General features: G+C 39.4%; 1 pseudogene; it reads right to left on the bottom strand.

The window, feature by feature from the left end:
• Positions 1-3,912: 3,912 nt before the first annotated feature.
• LOC140606434 (non-selective voltage-gated ion channel VDAC1 pseudogene) lies at positions 3,913-5,132 on the bottom strand (annotated as a pseudogene).
• Between the last annotated feature and the right edge of the window lie 2,802 nt (positions 5,133-7,934).

Below are 7,934 nucleotides of genomic sequence, written 5' to 3'. Positions count from 1 at the left end.
CTTCAACCACTGAGCCACCAAGCATCTCAAGTTTAATTTTTATAGTTTTTTTTTTTGGGGGGGGAGGGGAGCCTGTAATCCCTGTACTGTGTATTAATTACATCTTCAGGGCTTATTTATCTAGACACTGCAAGTGTGCATCTTTGAACAACGTCCAACATTCCAAACATTCCTCACCTCTGGTCTTTGTAACCACTCTTCCACTCTCTGTCTTTTCAAATTCAAGGTTTTTTAGATTCCACATACAAGGAATATCATAGGATTTGGTTTTCTCTGTAGGACTTATCTCACTTAACATAATGTCCTCAGGGCTCATCCGTGTTGTCACAAATGGCATGATGTGATTTTTCTCATGGCTGAGCAGTATTCTACTTTATGTGTGTGTTCTTTATCTATTTACCCACTGAGGGACGCTTGCGTTGTTCCTGTATCTTGGCTATTGTGAATAATGGTGCGGTCAACATGGGGGTGCAGATGTCTCCTTCGTGACCTGTTATCATTTCCTTTGGGTACATACCCACCAGTGGAATTGCTGAGCTATACGGTAATTCTATTTTTAATTTCTTGAGGAACCTCCATACTGTTCTCTAAAGTAGCTGGACCAGTACAATCCAAGCAACAGTGAATAAGGGTTCCCCTTTCTCCACATCCTCACTGACACTTGCTATCTCTTGTTTTTTTGAGAACCATTCTGATAGGTGTGAGATGATATCTCACTGTGGCTTTGATTTGCATTTCCTGATGATGAGGGATGTTGAACATCTTTTCATGAACCTATTGGCCCTCTGGGTGTCTTCTTTAGAAAAATGTCTATTTAGCTCCTCTGCTCATTATTTAATCCAATTGTTAGGTTTTCTTACTATTGAATTGTATGAGTTCTTTGTAAACTTTGGATCTTGATCACATGCATATGGCTTGCAAATATTCTATCCCATTGCTTGGGTTACCTCTTTATTTTGTTGATTGGTTCTTTCCTAGTGCAGAAGCTTTTAAGTTTGATGTAGACCCACTTGTTGATTTAATCCCTTGTTGATTGTGCTTTCGGAGTCATATCAAAAAAGTCATTCCCAAGACTAATGTTGAGGGGCTGGTCTAGGAGTTTTATAGTATTAGGTCTTCTGTTTAAGTTTCTGGTCCATTGTGAGTTAATGTTTGTGAGCATTGTAAGACAGGGGTCCAATTCATTTTTCTTCATGTAGTTAACTCGTTTTCCGAACACCATTTGTTCTTTTCCCATTGGATGTTCTTGGCTCCCTTAAAAACCAGCTAACCAGACATGTGAGGATTCAATTCTAGGTTCTCTATTCTGCTCCACTGATCTACATGTTGTTTTGTGCCAGTACCACTCTGTCTTAATTACTATAGCTTTGTAGTGTAGCGTGAAATCTGGAAGTGTGATGCTTCCACCTTTGTTCTTTCTCGTGATGGCTTTGGCTATTCGGGGGTCTTTTATGGTTCTATACAAATTTTAGGGTTGTTTATTCTATTTCTGTGAAAAATGCCATTGTAATTTTGATAGGGATGGCATTGAATTTATAGCAAGCTTTGAGTACCAGGAACTTTCAGTAATATTAACTCTTCCAATCCATGAGCCATTTGTTTGTGTTTTCTTTGATTTCTTTCAACCAAGTCTTGTAGTTTTCATTGTATTGATCTTTCACTTCCTTGGTTAAATTTATTCCTAGGTATTTTAGTGTTTTTAATGCTATTGTAAATGGGATAGTTTTCTTTACTTTTTTTCCAGATATTTCATTGTTAGTGCATAGAAATGCAACTTGTTTCTGCATAATGATTTTATATCCTGCAGCATCATTGAATTCATTGATTAGATCCAATAGATTTTTAGTTGAGTCTTTGGGATTTTCAATATATAAAGTCACATCATTTGCAAATAATGACGTGTTTACTTCTTTCTTTCTGATCGGAATGCCTTTTATTTCTTTGTCTTGCCTGATTGCTCTAGAAGGGACTTACAGTACCATGTTGAATAGGAGTGATGAGAGTGACCATCCTGAGGCTCTCCTCTGGTTTCAATATTTTATTCAAGTTTTATTTTAAGTAATTAAGGCATTTGAAGGGGAGGGTCTAATTCCAAACAAAAGGGAAGACTAAAATGAACCCATTAAACTTTTAAAAAGCCAATTGAGAGGTGATCATGCAACAGAAGTCTGATTTAGATCCAAGGGTTTTCGCCATGTGACTATAGTGATGGACGCTTTTTCCACCTTGCAGCTGGAGCTCTTGGCAGCTATGTCAGACTCTGGTGCAAGGGCAACAGACCAACAAGAGAGAGAATTAAGTCTTGAGTCATTGGCATCATCACATCCATTCTCTCTGCCTCAAAACAGCACGGAAGAAACAGGTAGTGTACCCTGCAGATGCTTTGTTGTAAAGGAAGTGATGGAGCAGGGTAGAAAGAGGTCATGCAGATTCTGTCTAAAAAACCCTTATAGATGAGTTTGTGCACAGCGTCAAACAATGAGCCTCTCCTCATTCAGGGCAGGAAACCTAGACTTGATTCTCAGAAAGCCACAATTTCATTCATTTACTCAAAATGGATTTTACAAAGTACCTATGCATTGTAAGCTTCCACTGGCAGCCATTTCTGCATAAAAAAAGAAACCTGAAGCTTTTTATCTTAAGTCCCAATAATTCATTTTTGCTTTTGTTTCCCTTGCCTTTATAGATGTATCTTGCAAGAAGTTGCTATGGCCAAGTTCAAAAAAGGGTGTTGCCTGTGTTCTCCTCTAGGATTTTGATGTATTCCTGTCTCACATTTAGATCCTTCATCCATTTTGAGTTTATCTTTGTGTATGGTGTAAGAGAATGGTCTAGTTTCATTCTTCTGCAAGTGGCTGTCCAATTTTCCTCAGCACCATTTATTGAAGAGACTGTCCTTTTTCCAGTGGATAGTCTTTCCTGCTTTGTCAAATAGTAGTTGACCATAGAGTTAAGGGCCAATTTCTGGGTTCTCTATTCCGTTCCATTGATCTATGGGTCTGTTTTTGTGCCGGTACCATACTGTCTTGATGATCACAGCTTTGTAATCAAGATAAAAAGCTTCTGCACAGCATGAGAAACAGTCAACAAAACTAAAAGTCATCCTACAGAATGGGAGAAGATATTTGCAATTGACATATCAGATAAAGGGCTAGTATCCAAGATCTATAAAGAACTTATTAAACTCAACAGCAAAGAAACAAACAATCCAATCATGAAATGGGCAAAAGATATGAACAGAAATTTCACCAAAGAAGACACAGACATGGCCAAGAAGCACACGAGAAAATGCTCCACATCACTTGTCATCAGGGAAATACAAATCAAAACCACAATGAGTTCCCACCTCACACCAGTGAGAATGGGGAAAATTAACAAGACAGAATCAACAAATGTTGGAGAGGATGTGGAGAAGGGGGAACCCCTTGCACTGTTGGTGGGAATGTGAACTGGTACAGCCACTCTGGAAAACTATGTGGAGGTTCCTCAAAGAGTTAAAAATAGACCTGCCCTACGACCCAGCAATTGCACTACTGGGGATTTACCCCAAAGATACAGATGCAGTGAAATGCCAGAACACCTACACCCCCATGTTTATAGCAGCAATGTCCACAATAGCCAAACTGTGGAAGGAGCCTCGGTGTCCATCGAAAGATGAATGGATAAAGAAGATGTGGTCTATGTATACAATGGAATATTCCTCAGCCATTAGAAATGACAAATACCCACCATTTGCTTCGACGTGGATGGAACTGGAGGGTATTATGCTGAGTGAAATAAGTCAATCGGAGAAGGACAAACATTATATGAACTCATTCATTTGGGGAATATAAAAAATAGTGAAAGGGAATAAAGGGGAAAGGAGAGAAAATGAGTGAAAATATCAGTGAGGGTGAAGAACATGGGAGACCCCTAACTCTGGGAAACAAACAAGGGGTAGTGGAAAGGTGGGTGGGGGATTGGGGTGACTGGGTGACGGGCACTGAGGGAGGCACTTGACGGGATGAGCACTGGGTGTTATGCTATATGTTGGCAAATCGAACTCCAATAAAAAAAATACCAAAAAAAAAAAAAAAAAGAACCCTGAGCTCTTTAGCGCGGCCACCAAGTTCCCCCCAAGCCTACAGATGAAGGGATGATTTTGGAATTGGATTTCTTACGTACCTTGGTAACCTTCAGGCTAAATCATCTTTAACCTGGAGGTCTACCATGATGTTTAGCAAAATTGCATCCCAGACACACAATATTAAAAGATACACTAAGTTCCAAAGTTAGCTATGAATAGTTTTAAACTGAACAGTCGTATGATATTTATTAATGCTTGAAATTCCAGTCCCAGACCAGGCTGGTGGCCACTGGCATTGACATTCTTTCTGTCTGGCGGAACTGACAGTATCATTTTGATACTTGGCTTTAGGATCTTAATATACCCTGGACCTACCAGGCTGGAATCACTCCCTTTGGCCAAGAAGCTGGTATCAGGGTCAATCTAATACTTGGCTGCTATTCCAAAGTTAAGGGTTATTGTTTCTGCTGTCCAGTTGACATTGACAGAAGTTTCCAACTTCTTGTTCATCTTCTGGCAAATGGGGCCTTCAAACTCTGTCCTGCCATTGACATTGATGTGAGGCTGGAATTCATCAGTCTTGTAGCCAACTGCAAAGTTGCTGAGTCACTTGGGACTTTGTGGTCTCAAAATCCATCTGGTGGCCAGCCAGCTGGCCCTGGTGACTCCGCACACGGCACCCTGGATTGAAAGCCTAGTGATGTGGAAATCTAGGTCGATGTGCTTCTGCCTGTATCCTGCCTCAAATTTAGCATCTCCCCTCCTGCCCCCTTCTGGCTTCAGGGTTAGGGGAGTCAGAGGAGTCAAAAATCAGCTTCAGTCCATGTGTGAGCTGATCTCCCACAGTAATTTTGGTGCTGGGGCATGTGGTCACATTCCATTTCTCTGTAACATGGTACAGATTGGTTTCCACATTGCCCATCACTTTGGTGGACTCAGGGTTGGCTGAGCCTGAACTGGTAAACTCTAGTTCATTCTCAGATTTTGTTTTCAAATCTATTTTATTAAGGCCGATCCATAGCCCTTGGTGAGACATCCTGGCAGATTTGCCAAGATGAGCATACATGAGAGGCACATAGGGGCAGCTTGGTTGGGCTGAAGTGCCTGCCTCTTTCTTATGTGAATTTTGTGAATTGCATTTTTAAAGGAATTTGTTCTATTTATATAAGATATTCAATTTAGGGCTGGAGAGTTGTTCATGGTATTCTTTTATTATCCTTTTCATATCCATGGGATCTGTATTGATGGCCTTTCTTTTATTTCTGGTAATAGTAATTTGTGTCTTTGCTTCTTCTTATTTTTTTAAGTAACTTGGCTAAAGGTTTATCAATTTTATTGATCGTTTCAAGGAAACAGCTTTTGATGTTATTGATTTTCTTTATTGATTTCTTCTGTCCGATTTTTAAAATTTCTGCTCTAAATTTGTAATTCCTTTCCTTCTTATTACTTTGGATTTTTTTTAAAAAAGATTTTATTTATTTATTCGTGAGAGGCACACAGAGAGAGAGAGAGAGAGAGAGAGAAAGAGAGAGAGACAGAGACACAGGCAGAGGGAGAAGCAGGCTCCATGCAGGAAGCCGGATGCTGGAACTCGATCCCAGTACCCCAAGATCCCGCCACGGGCCAAAGGCAGACTCTCAACCACTGAGCCACCCAGGTGTCCTTCTTTCCGGTTTTCTAAAATGGACACTTAGATGATTGATTTAGATCTTTATTTTTTTCTAGTATATGTTTTCAATAATATAAAATTTCCTCCAAACATTGTTTTCCCTGCATCCTGCAAATTGTGATAAGCTGTATAAAATTTAGTTGAAAATAATAAAAATTTTCTCTTTGGCCTTCTCTGACCCATGTGTCATTTAGTAGTGCATTTTTTTAAATTTTTTTATTTATTTATGATAGTAACAGAGAGAGAGAGAGAGGCAGAGACACAGGCAGAGGGAGAAGCAGGCTCCATGCACCGGAAGCCCGACGTGGGATTCGATCCCGGGTCTCTAGGATCACGCCCTGGGCCAAAGGCAGGCGCCAAACCGCTGCACCACCCAGGGATCCCAAGTAGTGCATTTTTAAATCACCAAGCATTTGGGGATTTTCCAGCTACCCTTCTATTACCGATTTCTGATTTAGCCCACTGTGGTCAGAGAGCAAAATGTGTGATGTGTTTTATGACTCAGAATGTGGTCTATCTTGGTGCAAGTTCTGTGTGAGCCTGAGAAGGATATATATTCTGCTTTGTTGGTAAAGTATTCTTTAAAGGTCAATTAGATCCAGTTGATTGATGGTGTTGTTCAGTTGAACCATGTCCTTATTGATTTTCTGCATGTTGGATCTATTCATTAGTGACAGCAGCGTGCTGGCGTCTCCAACAGCGATAGTGGACTCATTCATTTCTCCTTTTAGTTCTATTAGTTTTTGTTTGATGTATTTTGACTCTCTGTTTTTCGGTACACTCACATTAAAGATTATTGTGTCTTCTTGGAGAATTGACCACTTTATCATCATGTAATGAATGCCCTTCTTTATCTTGATAATTTTACTTACTCTGACATCTGCTTTGTCTGAAATTAATATCCCCTACTCCAACTTTCTTTTGATGAATGTTAGCATGGTTTATCTTTATCCACCCCCTCACTTTTATTTTATTAAAAAAATTTTTTTTTTTTTGAGAAAAAGAGAGACCTTGAGCAGGGAAGGGGAGAGGCAGAGGAAGAGGGAGGGAGAGAATCTTAAGCAGGCTCCATGACCCGGGCAGAGCCAGCCATGGGTCTTTGTGTCAACCCTGAGATCATGACCTAAACCAAAATCAGGAGTCTTGCACTTAATGGACTCAGCCACTCAGGTGCCCCAGACCCCTCACTTTTATTTGATCTTTGTATTTAGAATTGATTTCTTATACACAACATGTAGTTTGGTCTTATTTTAAAAATCTGTCCTGACAGTATTTTATTTGGTATATTTTGATTATTGATGTTTAAGGGGGTAACTTAGTTTGAGTAATATTGATCATGTCTCTTTTTCACATTTGTTGCTCTTGTTCTTTGTCTTCCACTCTTTTTTCTGCATTCTCTGTTCTTTTTATAAAAAGATTAATTTATTTATTCTAGAGAGAGAGAGAGAAGAAGCACTCAAGCAGGGGTAGAGGCAGAGGGAGAGAGAATAAAAGAATCCTCGAGCAGACTCCTTGCTAAGGATGGAGCCTGACATGGGCTCAATCCCAAGACCTTGAGATCATGACCTGAGTTGAAATTAAGAGCTTGCCACTCCACAGACTGAGCTGCCCCGGCACCCCTGCATGCTCTGACTTTAACTGAACATTCACTGATATTAATTTTCCTTCTCTCTTAGCATATCAGTTGTACTTCTTTTTTTACTTTTCTTAGTGGTTGCCCTTGAGTTCGCAATGTGCATTTATAACCAATCCAAGCCGACTCTTGAATAACATTGTGCCATTTCCTGAGTACTGCAAATACTTTACACAGAGCACTCCCACTTCCCCTCCCATCCTTTATAAAATTGCTGCCCCTCATTTCACTGAACAGTAAACTACAGTCACCAAGTTTATTGCTATTATTATTTTGAACAAACTGTTCTTTCTTATATCAATTAAGAATAAGAAGAATAAAAAATTTCATTTTTACCTTCACTTATTCTTTCTCTAACACTCTTCTTTGATTTATGTAGACCTGAGCTTCTGACCTATATTTTCCTTTTTTTTTTTTTTTTTTTCTGATGATCATCTTTCAATGCCTCTCGCAAGGGAAATCTGTTGGTGCTAAATTCCATCAAGTTTTTTTTTTTTTTTTTTTTTTTTTTTGTCTGAGGAGATTCTTATTTCTCCTTTGCTATTGAAGGATAATTTTTCTGAATA

This window comes from Canis lupus, chromosome 1 (assembly GCF_048164855.1).
Source record: "Canis lupus baileyi chromosome 1, mCanLup2.hap1, whole genome shotgun sequence".
Classification (NCBI taxonomy): Eukaryota; Metazoa; Chordata; class Mammalia; order Carnivora; family Canidae; genus Canis; species Canis lupus.
This window is presented reverse-complemented; position numbering and strand designations above follow the sequence as displayed.